Raw genomic sequence first — 25,599 nt, forward strand, 5'->3', positions numbered from 1 at the left:
GGCTCTGCAAACGCAACGTAACGCCCGCAGACCATTCCATCAAAGTCTGCATTCCAAAACGTCACTACTTCCCTTCCGAGCCCCGACGTGTGCCCAAACAGTGGTTCCCCCCCACATATGGGGTATCAGCGTACTCAGGACAAACTGGACAACAACTTTTGGGGTCCAATTTCTCCTGCTACCCTTGTGAAACTAAAAAATAATTTTTGAGGAAAGAAAAATTATTTTTTATTTTCACAGCTCTGCGTTATAAACTTCTGTGAAGCACTTGGGGGTTGAAAGTGGTCACCGAACATCTAGTTAAGTTCCATGGGAGGTATAGTTTCCAAAATGGGGTCACATGTGGGGGAGCTCCAATGTTTAGGCACACAGGGGCTCTCCAAACGCGACATGATGTCTGCTAACGGTTGGAGCTAATTTTTCATTCAAAAAGTCAAATGGCGCTCCTTCCCTTCTGAGCCCTGCCGTGTGCCCAAACAGTAGTTTACCCACACATGTGAGGTATCGGTGTACTCAGGAGAAATTGCCCAATAAATTTTAGGATCCATTGTATTCTGTTGCTCATGTGAAAATGAACAAATTGAGGCTAAAATAAATTTTTTGTGGAAAAAAAGTACTTTTTCATTTTTACGGATCAATTTGTGAAGCACCTGGGAATTCAAAGTGCTCACTATGCATCTAGATAAGTTCCTTGGAGGGTCTAGTTTCCAAAATGGGGTCCAATGTTTAGGCACACAGGGGCTCTCCAAACGCGACATGGTGTCCGCTAACAATTGGAGCTAATTTTTCATTCAAAAGTCAAATGGCGCTCCTTCCCTTCCGAGCCTTGCCGTGTGCACAAACAGTGGTTTGTAACCACATATGAGGTATCGGTGTACTCAGGAGCAATTGCCCAACACATTTTAGGATCCATTTTATCCTGTTGCCCATGTGAAAATGAACAAATTGAGGCTAAAATAAATTTTTTGTGGAAAAAAAGTACTTTTTCATTTTTACGGATCAATTTGTGAAGCACCTGGGAATTCAAAGTGCTCACTATGCATCTAGATAAGCTCTTTGGGGGGTTTAGTTTCCAAAATGGGGTCACGTGTGGGGGAGCTCCATTGTTTAGGCACACAGGGGCTCTCCAAACGCGACATGGTGTCCGCTAAAGATTGGAGCCAATTTTTCATTGAAAAAGTCAAATTGCGCTCCTTCCCTTCCGAGCCCTTTTGTGGGCCCAAACAGTGGTTTCCCCCCCACATATGGGGTATCGGTGTACTCAGGACAAATTGTACAATAACTTTTGGTGTACAGTTTCTCTTTTTACCCTTGGGAAAATAAAAAAATTGTTGCTAAAATATCATTTTTGTGACTAAAAAGTTAAATGTTCATTTTTTCCTTCCATGTTGCTTCTGCTGCTGTGAAGCACCTGAAGGGTTAATAAACTTCTTGAATGTGGTTTTGAGTACCTTGAGGGGTGCAGTTTTTAGAATGGTGTAACTTTTGGGTATTTTCAGCCATATAGACCCCTCAAACTGACTTCAAATATGAGGTGGTCCCTAAAAAAATGGTTTTGTAAATTTCGTTGTAAAAATGAGAAATCGCTGGTCAAATTTTAACCCTTATAACTTCCTAGCAAAAAAAAAATGTTGTATCCAAAATTGTGCTGATGTAAAGTAGACATGTGGGTAATGTTATTTATTAACTATTTTGTGTCACATAACTCTCGTTTAACAGAATAAAAATTCAAAATTTGAAAATTGCGAAATTTTCAAAATTTTAGCCAAATTTCTATTTTTTTTTTCACAAATAAACGCAAAAATTATCGACCTAAATACACCACTAACATGAAGCCCAATATGTCACGAAAAAACAATCTCAGAAGCGCTAGGATCCGTTGAAGCGTTCCTGAGTTATTACCTCATAAAGGGACACTGGTCAGAATTGCAAAAAACGGCCAGGTCATTAAGGTCAAAATAACTGGGTCATGAAGGGGTTAAATATAACAAAATGTGTATATATGTGTGTGTGTGTGTATATATATATATATATATATATATATATATATATATATATATATATATATGTGTGTGTGTGTGTTCTGCTTCGGACTGGAGCACCTTGGGCCCACCAGAGAAAATCATTCTTGGGACCCACTATGTAGCTACATAGAAATAGATACAAGACCACCAATTGTGCGGTAAAATGCGCTAATATCAGGGTATAATATAAAGTAGTTGACATCTTAATTATGCAGCAAGGGTTGGGGTAGCCCCCTCACAGAATATAATGTAGCCCCCTCATAAAATATAATGCAGTCGCCTCTTATAGAATATAATGCAGCACCCCACAAAATATAATGCAACCCCTTCAGGAATAACACATTCCCCACCATAGAATATAATGTAGCCCCCCTCATATAGTATAATGCAGCCCACCACAGAATATAATTTGTACCCCTGAGAGAATGCAGCCCCCCATAGAGTATACTGTAGCCCCCTCATATAGTATGATGTAGCCCCCCATAATATAATGTAGTACCCTGAGAATAATTCAGTCCCCCCACAGAATATGTAGCCCCTTCATAAAGTATAATGCAGCCCCTCTCCACCCCCATCATTGCAGCCCCTCTCCACCCCCATCATTGTCCTCATCACCACCTCCATCAGTGCCTTCTCCCCCTCCACCCCTATCATTCTCCTCCACCATCTCCATCACTGCCCATTTCACCACCTGCATCATTGCCTCCTCCCCACCATCATTGTCCATTTCATCACCTCCTTCATTGCCTCCCCCACATCATTGCCTATCACCTCCATAATTGCCCATCACCTCCATCATTGCCTCCCCCACCACCATCATTGCCCATCACCTCCATCATTGCCTCCCCACCATCATTGCCTATCACCTCCATCATTGCCCATGACCTCCATCATTGTCTCCCCCCACCACCATCATTGCCCATCACCTCCATCATTGTTTCCCCCACCAATATCATTGTCCTTCACCACCACACACACACACACCTCACTGCAGCAGCAGCTCATCACACACACACATGCAGGCACACACACAGATACACTCACACACAGGCACACACACACACACACACACACACACACACACACACACACACACACACACACTGGCCCAAACACACACGCAGGCAGGCACACACAAACACGCAGGCACACAGCACAGCTCACCTCCCCGCAGCAGCAGCTCATCCCAGCAGCCTCTTCCTCACTGGAAGCTTTCTGACTGAGACAGCGCGCTGGATGAAGCGTGAATATTCATTCTGCTTTAGCAGCAGGGACTGGATCCTGTCTCCAGCTGCTGCTACTGGCACAGGGCAGCCCCCTTGACTCAGGGGCCCCATAGCCACTGGCTGGGGGCCCCTGGAGCAGTGGGGGCCCTAGGCAGCTGCTGGCCAGTGTGCCTGCAGGTGTCAGTGCCTGGGCCCGCTGGAGAATCCTCCAGTTCTCCGGTGGGCCAGTCCGAGCCTGTATATGTTATAAAACCATTAATCTATGTAACTTATTCTTTAAGTTGTTTCCGCACTTAAGCCTTTAGGAGCGCACTTCTCCTTTGCATCCAGCTTCCTGGTTGCACTCTTGAAGATTGACAGTCTGGTTCAGCAGGCAGGATTATGCCGCTGGAAGGAACAGAGAAGTCTCTAAGGTCGGCATCACACTGGCGACTTAAATGGACGAGTGCAATGCGATAAAAAATCGCGTTGCACTCGAACCAATGTTACACTATGGGGCAGCTCCCAGCAGCCGATTTTGTCGGCCGTTTTCCTTGGTCCGAGACTATCGCAGCATGCTGCAATTGTCACGGACACTCGGCCGACCCTCAGCTCACTCGCACCCATATAAGCCTATGGGTGCAAGTGAGACAGTGCACACCACTCGGATATCCTCCGAGTGCTGTGCGCTAAACGTGGACCCCGACAATGGAGGAGATGGAGAAATTAGTTTCTCCGCCTCCTCTGCAGCTGTGCTCCGATCCGCTCTGTGCGAGAGGCTCGGTGCGCAGACGCTCTCGCATCGGATGCAGTACGCTAGTGTGATGCCGGCCTAAGGCTCCTAGCAGAGGCAAGTTTTCCTCTGCAGCATGGGAGGAGTGCAAGGAGAAGGAGGCTGGTCAGACCCAGCCAGCTTCACAGAGGAGAAAATAGGCGCTAAAGCAGAGAGCCTGCTAGAAGCTCTCCCTCCTTATCTAGGCTACCAGCCATTTTTAGAAAATTCAGAGGTGCCCAGTAATGTAGGCAACGACCTTGAGAACGGAGACAATTTTAATAAGGGGCAAACTGTAACGTTGCTTGGTGTCACAAGTACTTTGTAATTTTATCCATTTAAGAACTGGAGACAACCTCTTTAACAAAGAAATCTTGGCTATGACTTTTTCCCTCACTGTAGATAGCCCACAGCTACTAAACATATGAAGTCTTTATTTGTTTCCATGCTAGAAAGTGATGGCAAGGGATTAACTTTTCACATTTACTCCAGTTTGACCTGGCAAAATCCACCAAGCTGTCTTGTACAGATGCCTAAAACATTATTTGTATTTTAGGAGAAAATGGATCATGTGTTGTAAATCTTTGGTATTGTTGCCCTTCAAAGTATATGTCCATATACATAGGCCTAGACCATGTTAGGTCTAATTTCAGTTTTGGAAGAAGACTTGTAACTATATTAAAGATTTCCTCTACTTGATTTCTAATGGTCATTTTGACAGTTTCTCTCTCGGTCTAGGTCTCTCTCTCTTGGTCTCTCTCTCTTCTCTATGTCTTCTCTCACTTCTTGTCTCTCAATTTTTCTTTAAGGACCTGAATCACGATGCTCAAACTGTGAGCTGCATGATTCAGAGACCAGCAACTTTATTACAGCTGTATATGCTTCCCTCTGAAAAGCTGCAGCATGACTAGGATGAATAGTCCAAGAGGAAGATGCCCAGTGCTTTCTCCTAGCCCTGCTCCAATTGACTTATTATGTCTGTGTTTGGGAGAGATATGTTAGGGAAGAGAAACCTCCAGAGACCTGCCTCTTTAATTTGTCATCTTAATCGCATCCATTTCAAAGCATGTTTTCTCCTAAACATTCAGCTTTTGAGAGTGAAACATATATAGCCTGTGATGCACATTGCCTGGGGTTCAAACAGCATTAGTTAAATGAAAGGTTCCCCTTAAAAATAACAGAGGGAAGCAATCCCTATAAAAGAACAAAAGAAGCATACTTTCCTCCAGATTTCACCCTCCCCTCACTGAATCTCTCTAATCTTTGTTGGACCAGAAGCCATGACATGACCATTCAGTGACCTCGGTGGTCAAATCACTGGCGATTGTAACATCAACACTTCTGATACAGTGGAGACTATAGAAGCGTTGGAACTGGCATTGTCCATGATAATTACGCTTTTTTTTTTAATTTTATATAGATGGAAAACCCCACTAGCAAAAAGCTAAGCAAAGATCCTTGGATCCACCTTCACTTTTGTTTTAAAATCATTATAACAGATTAAAAGTTTTCCCTTTTATGTGATTATGCTTTGTGAACTATCTCATAAAAGTCGTAAGCACTGACTGGTTTATACCTTTATAGGCTGCTGTCCTAATAGATTGTTTCCTAAATACTCTTAGCATGTGTTGAACGTAATCAATTCCCGTCGTGTTGGCCTGCTATTTTTACTAAAGAGTCTTCATCCATCATCTATTCCAGAATGACTATTCCTTCCGATAGCAATGCCAAACTGTGACTTCATTCATAGCTGTAGTGTTGTGGAGAGCTGCCTGTACATCGTTAAATTGCCAGAAACATGGTTTGAGTGGTCATCCTATCCAGAGTGTTATGTACAGGGGCTTGTAGGATAGCTGTAGATTTAAAGGGAACCTATTATCAAATAAGACTTTATTTGTGTCACGACTCTGTTGGATATCTTGGGGTCAGGGGCTCCTTCGCTGTCCCTAGCGCTAGAGGTGCCCTAGCTATCCCTGCTACCCGGATTCTAATGGTTAAGATGTCGGCATCTCGTACCTTGCTGAGCTTTTGATTCTGCCCTTAATCTGTTTCTTCCCCCACTCAGGGAAGTGGATAGTAGTAGTGTATGAAAATACTCAAACCAGACTAACAATGGAATACGTACAGGGAAAATGAAATTACCAATAACACTAATATACACTCACAAACAACAAAGTGGAACATCAGAGAGTGAAGGAAGGAAAAAAACAACTAGGAGAGGTTGAGGACATGCTGTCATGTCGTACGCTGTTCAGACCAGGTCGTTCAACAGACAGCGGTAATTCCGCTTTTGACCACTATGTGCTCATTGGCATCGGCTAGATTTTATCTAGCTGTCCCGGGGTTAATTTACCTGATGCTCGGATTGGAAGCTGGGCCATGCCCATTGCCTTTAAATAGTTCTACTGAACATTGGGCGTCGCCGATTATAGCTTCTGTCTTGTGCGTTGTTATCTCGGTCTGGAGTGGTGAGCTGGTAGTTGGAGATTCGTTGCTGGTGGTGTATTTTCCTTTGTCTTCTTTACTCCTTCCTATATTTGTATTTATTTTGCCCTGCACATTTATAGTGTATTCCTGAGTGACTGCGGCGTGGTGTATATTTTCCGTTATCCTTGTCTGTGCTAACTGTGGGTATTGGTGTATTACCTTTTCACTGGGTGGTGGGCGGAGGTTTCAGCCTAGGGTTGAAACAGGAGACAGGGTGAGGTTCGAGGCCTGGACATGCACACCATCAGTGTAAACTCCAGGCAGAGGGTCAGTCAGGATTTCCCTAGTCTGAGGGAAACTGCAGGGGCCCGGGTTATTAGCTCTTGCCCACCTAGTCTCCCCGTGACACATGCACACAGACAAATCACCAAGAAAACAGTCTTTAGATCGACACTCCAAATGCCTCCTCAAATAGCCAACAACGCCAGAACCAGGCAGCAAGAAACTAACACCCATAGAGTCAAGTGTTTATATAGGCTGTGGTCTTCTGGCACCTCTCTGTCACGGTAAACCTGGGACAATATGCCTTGTGGTAATTTGCAGGTAAATACCATTTTGAACATATCTAAAAATGAAAGTTTATTTTTCATGCCTCTTCTTGCTTCCACTCATTTAAGCGGTGAGGGTAGTTGTCTAGTAGTAGTTGATGCTCTTTGTGCTCTAAACTCTGTCTTATAGAAGGGGTGTCAGAAACAAATCCCCGCAAAACAATGCTTTTGCCTGTGAACCTTATCCAATTTCTAGTGGTTTTCTTCTATAAATGAACGTGTATTTTATTACAACTCTGCTTTCTTACAGAATGTTTGTTGGAAGTTGCGTATATCAGATCAGATCTCGTGATGGATATCTGGCTGTTTTCCTTTCGTACTTAAAAAAGGAGTATAATGTTAATGAGAAATGTTCCATAAATTAGGCCCTCAAACTCTTTTTTTATTATGGAGCCAAGCTAAAAATATCCTTGGCATGTCAAAAGATTATTCTCGATACCTGGTCTTGAGTCAAGAATTTTTGCTTCTCTTGTCTGATTTACACAAATGAGATGACAAAACATGTTATTACAGACAAGCCACTACGAGTGTTGATCTGTATTGTCCATTGAAGTACAGCGATAGTCCTGGTGAGTGGTGACACAATTTGTCCTCAGCAATACCAAAACTGTCAGACAATTACAGTGGCATCAGTAAGTTAAAACATTATATCTCATATAAAGTGTATCTGTTCATAATCTTGTAGAAAAGTGGACCAAAAAGTCCCACAACTTGCTTACTTAGGATTCTACAGAGACCCATTGACTGCAAAGATTGAAAGAGGTATTTGACTTCCCATTTTCTTTTTTCAAATGTCAAAAATAGTTAAAAAATAAGTCATAAATACTCCCTTGGTCTAGACCATGTTGTCCTAATCCTGACTACTCTTGTGATGTTCATTGACACAGGAATTGATGACATCCTGTTCTTCAGTGATCTGATCGCTGAGGCATATGAGTAGATGCAACGGTCACGTGACTGGATCAGAATGTCATCCAAGGCACATGTAATAATGTCACCTGACCATTACAACCAGTCACAGGCCTCAGCGGTTATCTAAGCAAACAATGGGACATTATTGCATCATGACCAAGCAGCAACAGCTGGAATGGTCAGAGCTGGAGAAACAGGGTTAAACCCTCATTTTGTTATTTTATAACCATCTACACCTATTGAAAAAAAACTATTTAATCTACTTGATGAAAAGGATGAGACGCTACGTGCATATTTTTAGTTTTAGACTGGAGACTGAAGTACGTGACTCATGGTATGTAGATATGTTGCATAGTGGGTCATCTAGAGTGGTCTTTGGACCCATTAGGCAAGGGTTGTGATCTTAATTTCTCTGAGGGTCATGGAGAGCAGATAGTGAGCTGATCTGGACATTTGTTTCGTTTTTGTAGTGAGCTGCTGCTAAACGGTGTGGCCTGAATGCATTAATTGGCTTCAGAATGGTCTATTTTGGCATATTGCTCTGGGTGCAACAGATCTTAAATGGAGTCAAAGTGGATCACTTTGTGTTAGATGAATACCTGAGTGAAGGTTACAGATGATTTTAGGAGGGTTGGTGTGGTTCATCAGATTGCATAAAACTGGTGAAATAATAGAAGAGCGGAAGGTTTTTTTAGGAATATGGATAAGAATAGCAGTGACTATACTCTTGTTTGTATATGCAGGGCTGCCACCAGGAATTTCAGGGCCCTATACCGGCAACATTTTCAGGCTCCTTCAGACTCCGCCCAAGCCACCCCTGCTCCGCCTCCACCCCTCGAATCTTCCAAAGTCCCATCAACTACTCTTGGAAAAACTCCTCCACTTCTGCACCACATCCTCACCAATCACACATTAACAATTCCCATCAAACATATCACATATACAGAATTCCGCTTCTGTTTTGGACAAAAGATATTTTTAAACCACCACCACCCCGACAAGGTAGACTCTTTTGGGCGGGCCCTACTCTAACCTATTAATCATTTCTGAAAATATCCAATATTCTTTTTAGGTATATTTTTCTTTAAGGGAATGTGTCACATACACTTTTTAAAATGACCAATATTTCCACATACAAGGGACTAATATCGTCACACCATGGCCGGACCAGATATTACCACCACATAGTGACCAAATAATACTACATACAGGGGACAAATACTGGGACAACATGACCAGACTACATATTACCTCCACATAGTGACCAAATATGGGGGCACAGGACGCGAGGACATATATGTGGGCACAGGATGAGAGGACATATATGGGGGCATATCTTCACAAGAAATGATGCTTGTTGCTGTTTTCAAAGCAAAGAGTGGTCACACCTAATATTGATTTGATTTAAATTACTCATTTGTTCATCTACTAAGCACTTAGTTAATTGATAAAAACAAGCTATTAAAGTGGACCTGTCATTTGCTCAAAATAATTGAATTAAGTACCTTTTTAAGATCCCTGAGATACCTTGATTCTGCAATAAACATTTCTCCTGCAGGCTGCAGTACAGTATGTGAAATCTCTGCTTGTAGTTCAGCAGGGCGTTTCTTCAGTGTTTTCTCTGGGAGGCATGTGCTTTCACTCATCCCTCCCAGATGCTGCCAATGACAGCTCGGCAGACTCTGAAACTTATAGACTGCAAGATTGAATGCCAAGCTATGATTAGTAGCATCTGGAAGGGAGGGATGAAGGCTTATCCCACTAAAGAAGACTCTGAAGAACTACAAGACTACAAGAAACAAATGTGAATGCCTCTGCAATGGAGCAACGTAGCGCAAAATGGGAAAAGACTGCCGAATCTGGCGCTCAGAGATTTTTAGAAGGTACTTAACTCCATTTTATTGACCAAATAATAGGTCCTCTTTAACACTTCTAATTTTTTATCAATTCTTACTTTGCAGTTTTGTTTTGTTTTTAGACATTTGCCTAAAACCTTTTATTTTTATACAAAAGACTTAAGTTAAACATTTGAGATCAGTGTTACAATGTGTAGGCAATGAATGAAAGGTTCTGATGAGTTTTAAAGTGGAAATGACAAAATGTTGTAAGAAGGATGGGTTTAATGAACGTATGTTCTCCTCACATGTGTTTTTAATAAAGTCTTTGAAAATTGCTTTTACTTCATATTTACCCTTAGTTTCCACGTTACTGAGTAAATTTGACACATAGACTCCTACTTGTGTATGACATAAATGTACTGTGGATGATACGAGAGAGCGCCTTTTGGCCTAAGTTGACTTTAACTGCAATTAATTGAGTTACACATTCCTACAGCTACACGTGTATTTTCATTTTTTTTTCTCTTGTGCTTGTTTTACATCTAAGCTTACTATAAGGTATCTACGCCCACCAAATTATTGTATTTGCCAAGCAGAGACTTAAAGCACTAGTGTTTTTGAAATGTTAGTAGATTACTGGAAGTCATCATCGTTATCCCTCTTTGGGGGGTTCTTGCACAGACCCTTTAACTGATAGCATATTGTTGGAGCATCTAACATTTTCAGAGGTCAATTGTTCTCATGTGACAGGGGAGAACCAACACTTTTCAATTTAACAGTTCATTTATAATCACTGTAGCAAGAAAATAGCAATAAAAGGTGGTTAGAATGCCAGCGCGACCCTTGCAGTATTACAGACCTATATCTAATTTTTTAATTAAACACCTATACAAATAAATATTTAAATCTATATTTGCAGTTTAGATATGGCACCGTTTGCCAACTTCTAGCATCTAAATCCCAAAGAAATGTGGCAGTAATTCAGTTTTCTACCATTGCCCCATATTCATCACGTACGAGTTCTAGCTGTGTTTTGTCATGGATGATATTCATACCTGTGATAGTCTATGGAGTCATTCACAAGTCCATGGAAACTCGCAAAGACCTGTCTAATTTTGATCCAATGGTCGGATCAAAAGCATCAATGCAAATCAATAGGTGATGGAGAAACTACAGAAAAAAACAAATGACACTCAAACTAAACTCTGATCAAAGTCTGATCAGAAAAATCGATCCGTTTTGCACGTACGTGGAAAAATTGTACGTGTGACTGAGCCTTAATTCTGAGTGGTTTGTTGGCACACCCAACATCTACTTATTACTTAGTACTTTTTCGTGTTGTTCATAGGCTTTACCCATCTTCATTACGGTAATTATATATCAATCCTTCCCCAAGCTACTGAAGATTGGGGGACATTGTGTTACAATCAGTGTTGTCTTGATCCTTTTTTTGCCATCATGTTTATGTTGCTTTTGGTTTGGCTATTCATGTCGATATGATAGGGTTGACTCTTGCTCAGAAATCTGAAATTGAGGTCCTTAAACAACCCCCAAAATGTTTGAAGCTTCATTGCAAATCCCACAGCTTTTTTTGTAATCATTTTTCTTTAAAAAAAAAAAAATATATATGGTTGGCTGAGGTTTGATTTTTTTTTTCCTTCTCCCTTTCAGAATAACCACATTTAAATTATACTTTGTTTGATGGACTTGAAGTCATTTCGTTTCCACTAAATGAGCTATGTAATGCAACTACAGTATGGAAAATTTTACTAAGTCATCAGCCACAATTCAATAATTTAGTTCCCTGCTTGCAATCTTCAGAAATGTTAATTCTAAGCGAGATATTAAAAAACAAGATAACATGCTACTTTTTTGTGCTGATTATGGAAAGTAACATATGAAAATGATCAAAAACGCAAAAAAGTCATTGAACATTTTTTTTAGATGGTGGTTCAAACAAAATGTATGATTTTTTTTTTTTTCTTCCTAAGACAAGTTAGAAAAATATTTAGAATTGAGAGTCCTCAGTGGTTGATACCTTTTAATGGCTAACTGATAAAATGGTAACAAATTGCAAGCATTCAAGACTACTCAGGTCTCTTCATCAGGCACAGACTAATGCAAATTCTGAAGAATCACATATTTATACACAACACAGCACAGAACTGTCATTATGGGAGAGTGATAAGTGATAAACAGTTGTAAATATTGGAAAGTTGCTAGATTAGGAGTGAATATTTTGTTGTCCTCTGATTGGAGTCTGGCTTTGTTATGATGACCCCACATGGTCTGAAGTGCAAATTCCTTAATTGATGTAGGAAGTTTCCAATATTTATGGACACAACTGTTTATGCAATTGCATGTACACAGTGCCATATAATATGATTGCAATATATTAAGAGGATAAAAACTTTAATAGGAGTGCTTCTTTAAAATCAAATGACACACTGGAGCCATCCTTTTTTAATTAATCTGTTTTTTTTTGTTCTGAAAAAAAAAATACATGTGGACATCTGAATGTGGCTTTACAATCATCAAATTGGAACCATTGTTCTTTATTTATATAGGATGAAAATCTGTCTTGGTCTTGTCTTATGCTCATGTGGCCAGTTCCGTCTGACAAACTACACCAGTGACTCTACTTCTACAAGGTGGGAAAAGTACATTACTGGAAGTCATAGTTATCCCTCTTTGAGGGTTCTTATACCCTATAACTGCCAGCATATTGTAGCAAGAGACAAGTATGGGGTCTTAAAGGGAATCTGTCACTGCATTTTACCTATCTGAACTATTAATATGGGCATACAGGTTATAGACTGCTGAGAAAAGTCCTATCTGTATGTTACCTATCAGGTGCCTTGTTGCTTTGAAATAATCTTTATGTAAATTACCTCTTCCAGGCTCCAGGAGGGACGCTGCCTGGAAGATAACTCTGCCTCCAGAGATTATTTTATATGAAGGGAGAGTTACCAGTGTGATGTGTAATGGTTACCACTGTTACCAGTGTGATGGACATTATCTGCTATCACTGCAGAGCTGTGTGTGATTATACCTGACACATCTGCAAGTTCCTCTCAGCTTCCATCTCACTGGCAGACAGGGCTGCAATATTGTTATGATACAGCAGAGCTCAATGAGAAGAACAAAAATGTTTGCAAGAAGACACATTTAATTTTGCTTGTTCTGTGTTAGTTACTTGTCTCACAGGTAACTTCCTTTCATGTAAAATAATCTCTGGAGGCAGAGTTATCTTCCAGGCAGTTTCCTCGCCATAGTCTGGAAGAAGTCATTTACATATACGAAAAACGTGAATTTCTCTGGAATAAGATATCAGATCAGAGATGACAGGGTATCATTTTATTCAGCTTCCTATGACCTACATGCCCATATAGTTGGCTTAGAAGGCTTGATCCTACTAACAGATTCCCTTTAAGGGCCTTTACATAAGGGAAACGTAGGCAAATTTTTCTCCATTGCAGAAAGAAGCTGACTTGTAAATACCACCTAGGAAAGGTAGCTAAGCTGTTAAGACCCCCATACACATTAGATGGTTGTCGGACAAATTATGCTTTCTCATACACAGGAGCACTTGTTTGGCCAAGCGTTCCTGTATTCTCTGAGAAAGTTGCCAACAGATATTTCTGCTGGCAGCTTATTTCCAAGAGAACAAAGCAGTCTGAAATTGGACATGCCTGATCAACATCTCTGCCTGCAATCAGTTGGCAAGTTTCCCTATATTCATTAGAGCACTGGCCTCGCCTGTTAATATTGGTGGTTAAGGCTGTCATTAGTCTAATGTCTATAGGGGGCTTATGTCCGTGTCTGACCCTTTAACAAGCCCTGCAACGTGACTAGAGACAGATGTCAATGCAAAATCTCATCTACAGACACACTTTTCGCCATCTCTTCAAGGTTGTACTGGCCAGATTTTGTTATGCGAGAGCTAATTTGCATACTTTTCTACCTCTGCAATAATCAAGGGACACATTGCATGACACAGATATGGGATATGATTCAGAAGATCCATGCACCATGGACCTATCCATAAAAGCAGGAGTTTTGTTATAACAAAGTTTTAAAAAAACATGGCGTCTAACCACAAACGCCTTTCAAACTAAAAAAAAACAAAACCCAAGCTCTTAGTCAGTGGGTGCTCTCAACCCACCCAGTGTGGTCTGATTGATGAACTTGGAAGACTTACCTGGTCTTCAGGCCAAACTAAAAATCTCACACCACACTAGTATTAAAACAAAGTTGAAATGACTGCATAGTGGAAATAATCCTTTCTCCCATAGAGACCTTTAATAGTCCAGAAACATCTGCAGTATACCAACATCTACAGAATAGCTGACATTGATCATCAGAACACAAACACCCAATACCACTCAAGGGTTTTTATCTACTCTTGATAAAGACCTCTGCATGGGTCAAGTCAGATTGGGCAGGATTATAGGGTGGTTTTAGCATGATTATCTGCACAGAGACTCCATCTCCTTGACTGCAGACAAGTAATATTCGAGCACCAGTTAGAGATAACAGACTGGGAAATGGTAAGTCACAGGCGAATCATACAAGTGATATGACTAGATGGTGTCTTCAGTGCATACATGGACAAATACAGGACTAACTGCATAATTCAATAAGAAAAAAAGTACCAAAAGACAGTTTTTATAGTCCAAAAAAAGTGAATAAAATGTAATTAATTTTAAATTGTATATCAAACAGATAAAAGGCACAGCGGGAAAGAGTCACACATAGACAAGGGCAGTTAACAGCCCAAGGGAGTTAGTCTTGGGAATAAGTATCAAAATAATTCCACCAATAATAACACAAATCAGACATGGTCGGTACACATCGCAGCCTACAATGGGCTACCATCTGAACATATGCGCAGTACGAAAAAAATCAATAAAAAGGGGAATTAATAGTAAACATACCGTCAGTACAGACTCCAAACCCCGCGCTGTCCACAGCCCACCCCGACGCGCGTTTCGGAATGATTCCTTCTTCGTACTGCTGCGTTAGCGCATATGTTCAGATGGTAGCCCATTGTAGGCTGCGATGTGTACCGACCATGTCTGATTTGTATTATTATTGGTGGAATTATTTTGATACTTATTCCCAAGACTAACTCCCTGTGCTGTTAACTGCCCTTGTCTATATGTGCTGCTTTGTTGTGTGACTCTTTCCCGCTGTGCCTTTTATCTGTTTGATATACAATTAAAAATAAATTAAATTTTATTCACTTTTTTGGACTATAAAAACTGTCTTTTGGTGGTTTGTTTTTTTCCAGACAAGTAATATGTGCCAAGCGTGAAAGGTCTTAATTTTTTTTTAATCAAAAACCAGCTCCTTGTATGGCTTATTACAACAACTATTGAAAGTACAGAAGCGAAATAGCATGGTTGGGTGGAAAGGTCATGAAGCTTTTTGACGGCCTAAGACAGTGGACACCATTACCAGGGCCTGGATGTGGCTGGCACCTCTGTACTATTAAATATTCTGATGACTTGAACACTTATCTTATTGACCAATTGAAACTTCAATGCAAGAAAAGGCAATTTAGCTGCTGTGACGACACAGCATTTTATTTTAATTAACCAGATGTCTACTTTCAGCAAGCCAGGAGGAATAGACTGTTATCTATATGTTGACTTTTGAATTTGTTTCTTTCTCTTGGTAAAGAAAGCAGAGTTTTGTTCGTATAAACCTGTAATATTGACTTGTAAGTTGATGTTCCTTGTAACTTATTGTTTTGTTATCCTGGATGATGGAGACACAGGATAATTGAACAATGATGTTTGCTGATATATTGATAACACATTGTCAAGGCCAGCTATTTTGTTGACTTGTAAAACAGAGGAGGAGAAACTATGCAAATAGATTACAGAATCAAACAATGCGAGTTGCTCTTGTCACCATTCGTCCCTTTTACTTGTGAATCCTGGCTTGAAGGATAGTTTTTAACTATTTTTAACTATAAAAAGAGGATATATGTGCCTCTGTAACATTATACAGATACACATCCAGACAGCCAAGAGATCCAAACATCCAAAGAACCAGAGGCTCTGAACAGGACAGCGGCAAAGACATCATGGCTCCATCACGTGGGACTCAGACCTGTTATTCTACAGGATGCCAGCTTAGGGGACCACGGCCCCGGCTGAAAGAATACAGATCTGCTACATTTGCCATCGCTGAACCAGGGATACATTTGGGGTAGTCAGGATTTGGACCCACCAGTCACCTGAGCCCCATGGATACGTTTGAGAAAGCCAAGAATAGGACCCACCAATTACCTTTTTCCATGGAGATGTTCATAGAAGCCAGGTTGTGACCCCCTGGTCACCTGACCTTGTTTCTCAATGGACTGTCATCTTCCTAAACTTGTAGATACCTTCTCTCTGTGTGTGTGCCACAGGTGGGGTAGTGGGCCCTGGAAGCTCTGAAGTAATAGCTTTTTTTATCCCGGCAAGTCAGTGGAAGGATGAGACTCTAATTTGCAACATGTTGAGTATTTTGCTGGGACTATTCTACGTGTTATTTGCCTGTTTTGTGGTTCAATAAAGTATTGCCAGTTTTACCGTCACCCGGTTTTGTCTGAGTAGCATTATGCCCATGGTAAAGGAGAGTGGGCATTCAGTGGGATGATCTCTGGTCCATGCGGTTTCGGCTACCCGACAAGCGCACCCAAAACTGCTTGTTTCTGCTTGTTTCCACAGCTGCTTGTTCTGGTTATTTGCATGCGGTGGCTATATAACGTTGCATACGCTTCCTGACTTATGCATAAATTGCAGTATGTAATGACAATCAGAGTTCAATATCGTTCCTGGCTCAATCTGATACAAAAGGATGTGCAGATGTCCAGTACTACATGGAGAATTCATTGAGGTTATTATCTTTCTAGTCCCGGCTTTCTGCATTGTACGCCACTTGAAACTCTGTGCCAGACCATGGAAGCAGATGTGCATTACATTACATTAGTTAAGGACTTTTCATGCTCCGTGTATTTGCCTTTTTATTGCAGATGAATAATAGCTTTGTGTCTTATTCAGTGAATTAGAAACACAAGCCAGATAGTGGTATTGAACTGCAAGTCACTTGTGATAGATACGCTCTGTACTTAATTTATTTCAGCCAGCCTCTCTCATGTCTTTACATGGGTAAGCAGCACTTACTGACTTATTACCAGTCTGTTTTTTGGCTTTTTTTGCAGGCTTGTAATTGTTTGCCAAGTTTTCACTCAGCTTGGATATATTACCACCCATTCATTTAGTATTTGGAACAGAGTCTATAATTTAATGGATCAGTGACTGGAGAAACTATAAGAAACATCCTTCATTAAGTTTTAATTTCATTTATAATAGTTGGAGAAAAAATGTAATTTGGATTGACCATCTCTAGGAAAATTCATTCAGCAATGTGCAGGGAAATATCAAGTATATGAGCAGTTAAGGCTACACTGATGAAGATGAAGGTAGAGCGCATAGAGGGTTGCAAGTGGTAAATATTTAACGTATATCAACATTTAACTTCATGCTTACAGTAAGTATGGAGGAGGAGTATCCTAGGCTACCTGTGCATGCTGAGAATTTGCTTTCAGAAATTTCTGCAAGGTTTCTGCATCACTTGGCAGGAAAAATGCTGCCGAAAAAACGCACATTTTTGTATGTGTTTTTCCATGTGTTTTTGTACAGCAGTGAATGCTTTTTTGAGCTAAATAAAGATATTTTTTAAAAAGTTTTGTGATGTAATTTCATGGTGCAACACCACCTTTTTCATGTTGATGCAGTAGTAGGGCTTGGTGTCAGCAGCTGTCATTGACACTTAGCTCTAGGCTTAGTAATGAAAAGATGTCAGCCCGACGCCCTCATTACTAGGCCGATATGTAAACAGAAACACACACATTGTCACCAGCCTATGTAGGCCGAACAGAATGAACGTACATAACAGACAGCAACCGTTAATTTTAAAGAAAAAAGAAAAAAAATTGCATGGGCTCCTGCGTAATTTTAATAACCAGCAGAGGGAAAGCTGATGGCTGAGGGCTGATGTTAATATTCTGGGAAGTAGCCAATAGCCATAAAGGTTCCCAGGCTATTAATATCAGCTCACAGCTGTAGCTCACTCAGCTGCCGTGAGAGAGTTCACCAAAGTTCGTCAGCTGATCAGCTCTGGTGGATCTCCCTTATGGCACCACTGCTGAGTGGGAAAGTTCTCACGCAGCGGTGCCATGAGAGCACCGAGCTGATGAACTTCGGCAAACTCTCATGGCAGCTCAGTGATACACTGCAGGAGCGATTACCTCCTATCAGTGTATCGCCGGCAGCCGGGTAGAGCAGTCATATCTCCCGATGTGACTGTTCTACACGTGAGATCGCTGTGGGACACTCAGGATTACGTGGACTATGGCGGACAGGTGAGTATACAGTGGTTTATTATTTTACATTATTTCTAGGAGACGAGGGCATCGGGGATTGGGCATTAAGGTGAGTATAAAGGTTTTTTTATTTGAATATGTATGTAATTTTACTTTTTTTTTTTTAACTGTGAGCACAGGCGCCCGCAGATGAAACTACATATCCCATCAGCGGCATCTGCTGTCACTGGTAGCGTAACCGCCGATAAGAACCGTCATGTCAGTGTTTCCCATGCTGTCATACAAATGACAGCGTGGGAAACACCACAGGAAGATGGTAAAACGCAAAACTAAAACTCTGCAAATCCGCAAACATTTTTATACCTGTGTTTTGGCTGCGGATTTGCCTGACACAATTGAAGTCAATGGGTGCAGAAACGCTGCAGAAACACAAAAAGAATTGACATTCTGCAGAAAAAAACGCACTGCAAATACCCACGGAAATTTACTGATCATGTGCACAACACTTCAGGATTGTCATTGAATAAGCTTGCATAAGTATTCCATAGTGTTTTTTGTCCATTTCCGAGTGGAAAAAATGCAGCGAAAACGCATCAAAAACGCACTGTGTGCACATGGCCTAAGACATTTCATATCATACCCAAGAATAGAGGTGTACTACAGACAGGTATAAAATATTTAGTATCGTACTCAATCATTGAGGATTATTATAGTGGAGTATAGAATATTTCATATTATACCCAAGTATATCTGGCTATTACAGAGGAATATAGAACATTTCATATCCTACCCAAGTATAGAGGGGTATTGCAGATAAGCATAAACTACTTAGTATCACACCCAAGTATAGGAGAGTATTAGAGTAGTATAGAACGTTTAGTATCATACCCAGGTATAGAGGTGTAAGCATTATAACCTTCTGCATGAAGATGATGGAGAGGGGGCTTAAATGTTCATTTTTTTATATCATAAATTTTTAGTGTGTTTTAAAGAGTTACAGGTAAATGAACATATACATTTCAATTGAACTAGGTAAATTATAGGAGGAGACTCGTTGGGGCCAAATCTACAAATAAATCTTACTTGCAATACTGTGCCCGACGATTGTCGTAAATTGTGAGAGCCAAAAAGTGGACAACTCTAGCGACAAAGGCAATGCATTGTAAAGGTCCAAAGTATTGTACATAGGTGGTCCAAGCTAAAGGAATCCTTTATGGAGAATCGAATTTGGATTTTCCATAAAATATGCGGTGTTGGTGTTGAATATTTTTTGTAAATGACCATATGGAGGATCTCATGCTTTGTAATGTAGCTGATGTGTTAGAGAGGGTCCGACCTTTTATCCTGTAGGTTTTAGGTACTTGGTGGGCGAATCCCCTCTCTCTGTGGTACTGTCATGGGTTCTGAAAAAAATATTACAGGTAAGTAATTACGTCTTTTTGTTTAATCATACACTGGAAGAGAAACCCCCTAGCTTCCGAGGAGCCCATTCCTGTTTCCATAATTGTTCATTAATTTGCTTGCTCATTAGAAATATAAATGAGATAAGGGTTGGGGCGTGTCCGGGGATTCTTGGGATATGTTTGTTAAGAAGGGCATTCCATGGATTTCTATAGGGCCTGTAATGGAGAGAATAAGAGAGCTACCAGATATGGTACATATCCTGTACAGCATTTGGGGACAGCGTTGGCTATTGTGGTTGGGGCTACATTCCATCACATAACAGCCTGAATGTTTCTTAACGAATGTCCCTGCTATGGACTATGATTTGCCTGTGAGTAGGCTTTCATAGTATAGAAATGTTAATGAGTTTCCTAACCTGCTTTCTTGGGGCAACTGACTTAGCTTAAAAGGGTATTCCCATCTCCAAACTCCTATTCGAATATGTAGTAGGTGTAATAATAATATTAGCAAATGAATCCAATTAGCAATATAGTATAGTTCTTTGAATCACTATGACACTTAACCCATGTGCAGGACGGGCTGGGTGGTGGAACCACTGTGCCAAAGCCCAAGGAAGATCTGGAGTGGCGTGATTAGGAGCCTCACCCAATCTGACTATGGACATGCAGCAGCTAACAACACCGCGGTCCGTGGAGAGACAAGGGAGGTGATCAAGGTGTTACTCCAGGACTGACCTTGGGTAGATGGTGGCTGACCCCTAGGACGGGATAGCTGGTAAGGCCTGGGGGAATGTTCAACAGATGCAGGTAGGCAAAGAAGATGACAGGAACCACAGGTGCAGACATGACAGTCTCACAGAGAGATGTGCAATGGCGGGTGCAGCTGGCTCGGCTGCTGTTCAGGTGAGCACTGGCGGGTGCAGCTGGCTCGGCTGCCATTGAGGTGAGCACTGGTGGGTGCAGCTGGCTCGGCTACCATGGAGGTGAGCACTGGTGGGTGCAGCTGGCTCGGGTACCATGGAGGTGAGCACTGGCGGGTGCAGCAGACTCTGCTACCGATGAAAAAAGTACTGGCGGGTGCAGCAGACTCGGCTACCGATGAAGAAAGTCCTGGCGGGTGCAGCAGGCTAAGGTACAAGTACTGGGACCTGATAACTGACATGCATAATAGGAACAAACTCACAATATTGCAAATGCACCTCCATGTTAGAGGAGGCGCTTTAAATACTAAATGACCTCCAGCTATTGGTTGGGGACACTTTAGAGGAAAGCGCACAGCCCCTTTAAGAAAGGGGAAGTGCGCACATACCCTAAGCACAGTGTCTGGAGACCTGCTAGGAGTGCACGCACCTCGGGCAGCAGCAGACCCGGAAGGAGCAGGACGGGAGCCTTGGCGGTGAGTACGCTGGTGTCTCTGCAGGGAGAGAGGGACTGCAGGAAGGGATGCGGACGCTACACATTGCAGTATCTTAAGTATGCATGGTTATGACCTCTCATAGTGACAATTAGTTGTTAATGGTAGTAACCATGGATACCTAAGCTGCGGCAATGCCTGCACATAAGTGACATAGGGAATCAGGAGAACTATACTACATTTCTAATTGGAGGTAATTGCTAATATTATTGTTATGACACCTACCACATATTGAAATAGAATCTTTGAGATGGGAATACCCCTATATAACTATATTAAATGCTCAATCATATAGATAATTTAGTATCTTTACAGATGAGAATAAAATATTTAGTATAATTCCCAGATATATCACTAATGAGCATAAAATGATAATGTGCTTCCAAGGAATTGTTGGAGTGCTTAGTTTGGCTCTATCTAGTTGCAAAGGAAACTGTGGCAGTGATTGGGTGACTTCCATACAGATAAGGAGTTGGGGAACACAAAGTGCTTCAAACATTGACATATCAATTACAAATGTTTCATAAATAGCATTAGGTTACTTTCATGAAGTACTGCATACAAGTAGTGTTTAGGAGCTGTTGCTGTAACTGACTACTAATATTGTAATTGCTGTAATGGTTTGTGATGGGATTAGGAAACGTTTTTTCCTGTTGAATACTGGATGTTCCAGTATGAACATCTGTGTGAACATCTGATGAATTGAAGCTAAGATGCTGTCTTAAAGCAAGTCTTACAGAGTCCTATTTAGAGGTCATCTGAGGATAGGTTATTGCCAACACATAAATAACGGTTTAAGCCTAAAATCAAAGCAAGGTGCATGTTCAACATGTGCTATAACACCAGTACGATTTATGTGCTTGACTGTGATTGTGGATTACTGGGTGAAACTCGTTATGTCTAAACATATCAGTAAATACAGTATTGACCAGTGAATAGTAGCTAATCCAACACCCATTATTACAGCTGATGCAGAGGCTAAGATGGGGGTTGGTTTAGCTAATCAACTTTATGCAGGTCAAAATGAGGCAGAAAGTGGAGTGAACCAGAGCTAAAATTGTAAGTTTAATCACTTTGTATTTCAGACACAACGAAACAACTTTATGTAAGGTTGGACAACCTTTAGGATCAGTTGATGCCCACAACAAAAATGTCAGAACTGAATAATTGAAAATCTGACATTCTATGTTCTGGAACTGTGAATTATCATTATAAGAGCACGTAAATCTACATTCATTTTAATCATTTGAATCTCTGTACTCTAGACATCTACTCCCGCTCATTGTCTTTAAATAAGATACCACGAATAGACGGGAATGAGCTTTTTCTGCAAGAGCTTCGTAAAAACAACAAATAAAAGAAAACTACAAAATGTTTAAAAAAACACAAGAGAGACCGCATTTGTAAATAAAAAAAGAAGAAAAGGCAACCTGATTTACAAATAAACACCAGAGAGAGACTAAACCCTGGAGATCCGGTTATGTCCTTACGTTTGGTATATTACAGTACACCTGTGTGCAGCACAGTATGATAGTTTTATTATTCAACAATCATTGTATAGATTTTATATGTTTGCCGACATTGAATACAGACTTGTTTAATTATATATTTCATTACCATATAGGAATCGATTAACTGTATTGACACATGCAAAAAAATACTCCTCAAAAACATGGATCGTTAACCCCTTCAATAAACAAGACCTCACATGACTGTCGGCAGATATATTGTAACTCCCAAATATGGCAATGCAAAAACTTGTTTAAAAAAATAATAAATTACCGTGTGACAATGGTAATATAGGGGGCTTCCTCGTTACTGGTAGTACAAAGGCTCTGGAAAAGCGATATAGCTCCTCGTGCCCCCAAAGAATTCCAGTGAATTCTGTTCTTCACATCCAAATGCCCCCTTCCCTTCTGAGTCACAGTTTGCCTGAACTACATTTAGCGCCCACATGTTTGACTTTTCTGTAGCAATAAGAGCCCGCCTAATTTGCAGGTGCATGTCTCCAGAAGCACGAGCTGGGCATAATGTACTGGGCATAATGTACTGGGCACTACAATGTACTGCCACCACTGGTGGACACAGACAGATAAGAGCCTGTGTGCAAGAACAATATATGAGCTCCTTTGTCAAGTAACTCGTCATAATGCACAATTCCACCCACTATAGAGGTGATTGCGGGCCCCCTTACATCTTGGGCCTCTGTGCGGCTGCACATGGTGCACCAATGCCATGTCTGCTCCAGCTGGGCACTACAATGTACAGGCACTACTATTGCAGATGGGCAATTTTCACTTAGCAACATCCATTACTGCTTGTTTCTAGAAAACACCCATAGAATGAAAATCATCACTACACCTGTAGATAGATTCCCAGTGGGGTGTCATTTCCGAAAGGGGGGTATTCTGTGGTTCTGCCACTTAGGGGCTCTGTATATGGAGTTTGCAAACTGTTCTGCCAACCTTTATTCACCAGTAGTCAAATAGCGCTTCTTCCTGCACTCATCTCGTCGTGTGGTTAATCAGTACTGTACAGCCACATACCGTATATACTCGAGTATAAGCCGACCCGAGTATAAGTCGACCCCCCTAATTTTGCAACAAAAAACTGGGAAAACTTATTGACTCGAGTATAAGCCTAGGGTGGAAAATGCAGCAGCTACCGGTATATATCAAAAATAAAATAGATACCAATAAAAGTAAAATTAATTGAGACATCAGTTAAGTGTTTTTGAATATCCATATTGAATCAGGAGCCCCATGTAATGCTCCATGCAGTTATAGCCCCATAGATGCCCCATATAATGCTCCATGCAGTTATGGCCCCATAGATGCCCAGTATAATGCTCCATGCAGTTATGGCCCCAGAGATGCCCCATATAATGTTCCATACAGTTATAGCCCCATATAATGCTCCATGCAGTTATGGCCCCATAGATGCCCCATATAATGCTCCATACAGTTATGGCCCCATATAATGCCCCATATAATGCTCCATGCTGTTATGGCCCCAGAGATGCCCCATATAATGCTCCATGCAGTTATGGCCCCATAGATGCCCCATATAATGCTCCATGCAGTTATGGCCCCATAGATGCCCCATATAATGCTCCATGCAGTTATGGCCCCATAGATGCCCCATATAATGCTCCATGCAGCTATGGCCCCAGAGATGCCCCATATAATGCACCATACAGTTATGGCCCCATATAATGCCCCATATAATGCTCCATGCTGTTATGGCCCCATAGATGCCCCATATAATGCTCCATGCAGTTATGGCCCCATAGATGCCCCATATAATGCTCCATGCAGTTATGGCCCCATAGATGCCCCATATAATGCTCCATGCAGCTATGGCCCCAGAGATGCCCCATATAATGCACCATACAGTTATGGCCCCATATAATGCTCCATGCAGTTATGGCCCCATAGATGCCCCATATAATGCTCCATACAGTTATGGCCCCATATAATGCCCCATATAATGCTCCTTGCAGTTATAGCCCCATATAATGCCCAATATAATGCTCCTTGCAGTTATGGCCCCATATAATGCTCCATACAGTTATGGCCCCATATAATGCTCCATACAGTTATGCTCCATACAGTTATGCCCCAATATAATGTTGCATGCAGTTCTTTATGTCCCCATAGACGCTCCATATAGCATTGTGCCACATGTAATGCTGCTGCTGCAATAAAAAAAAAAAAATCACATACTCACCTCTCGTCGCTGCCAGCTGCTCCTCAGCGTCCCGTCTCTCCGCACTGACTGTTCAGGCAGAGGGCGGCGCGCACCCTACTACATCATCGCGCCCTCTGACCTGCACAGTCACTGCAAAAGGACGGGAAGACGGTGCGGCGCTCGGCGAATGGAACGCAGACAGGTGAATATGAAATACTCACCTGGTCCCGGCGCTGCTGATGCTGTCCCTGCCTGTCCCATGGTACCGCAGCTTCCTATAATCAGCGGTTACCGGTACCGCTCATTACAGTAATGAATATGCGGCTCCCTATGGGAGTGTAGTCCATATTCATTACTTTAATGAGCGGTACCTCGTGACCGCTGAATAGAGGAAGAGCTGCAGTGTGGGAGACCATGGGACAGGCTGGGACAGCGTTAGGAGCACCGGGACCAGGTGAGTATGCGACGGTCCTCTCTCCCCCTCACCCGCCGACCCCACTGCCGACATGACTCGAGTATAAGCTGAAGTTGCTCAGGTACTGTAGCAGCTCCCATTGGTCCTCTAGGAAGGTCCTACAGTTGCTGCAGCTATAAAAGGTTCGCATGGCCGAACAGCCATGCGCTAGTATCAGCTTATGTTATGAGCTTTAGCTACTCCGTGGTCTTGTCTGCTTGTGGTCAGGGTTCAGCTGAAATAAGCCACTAGAATACCGACACCTCCGGTGAGGAGTTTGTATGGTGAATTCAGGGCTGGCGTAAAACCATTAGAATTCCGGCTCCACTGGAGAGGAGGTGTTTGTGTGCTTGCTAACCCCTGACCACTGATTGCTTTTGCTCTGTTAGGCAGCTGTGTTCCCATGTGACGCTAACAGGGCACAGCATTTTCCTTTCTGTTCGACTCTGTGAAGTAACAGAGTTCGCTTCTA

At 41.7% G+C, this 25,599-nt stretch overlaps 1 protein-coding gene across 8 annotated transcripts in view; it reads left to right on the forward strand.

Moving 5' to 3' along the window:
• Positions 1-25,599, forward strand: part of SNCAIP (synuclein alpha interacting protein) — a 344,510-nt gene that overhangs the window by 75,950 nt on the left and 242,961 nt on the right. For 6 of the 8 annotated variants that reach the window (XM_077290966.1, XM_077290935.1, XM_077290985.1 and 3 more), the window contains one exon: positions 12,354-12,437. The exons of the other annotated variants lie outside the window; for them this stretch is intronic. The gene's annotated coding sequence lies outside the window, so the exon portion shown is untranslated. The remainder of the gene's footprint in view (positions 1-12,353; positions 12,438-25,599) is intronic. 8 annotated transcript variants of the gene reach the window in all.

This window comes from Ranitomeya variabilis, chromosome 1 (assembly GCF_051348905.1).
Source record: "Ranitomeya variabilis isolate aRanVar5 chromosome 1, aRanVar5.hap1, whole genome shotgun sequence".
NCBI classification, from domain to species: Eukaryota; Metazoa; Chordata; class Amphibia; order Anura; family Dendrobatidae; genus Ranitomeya; species Ranitomeya variabilis.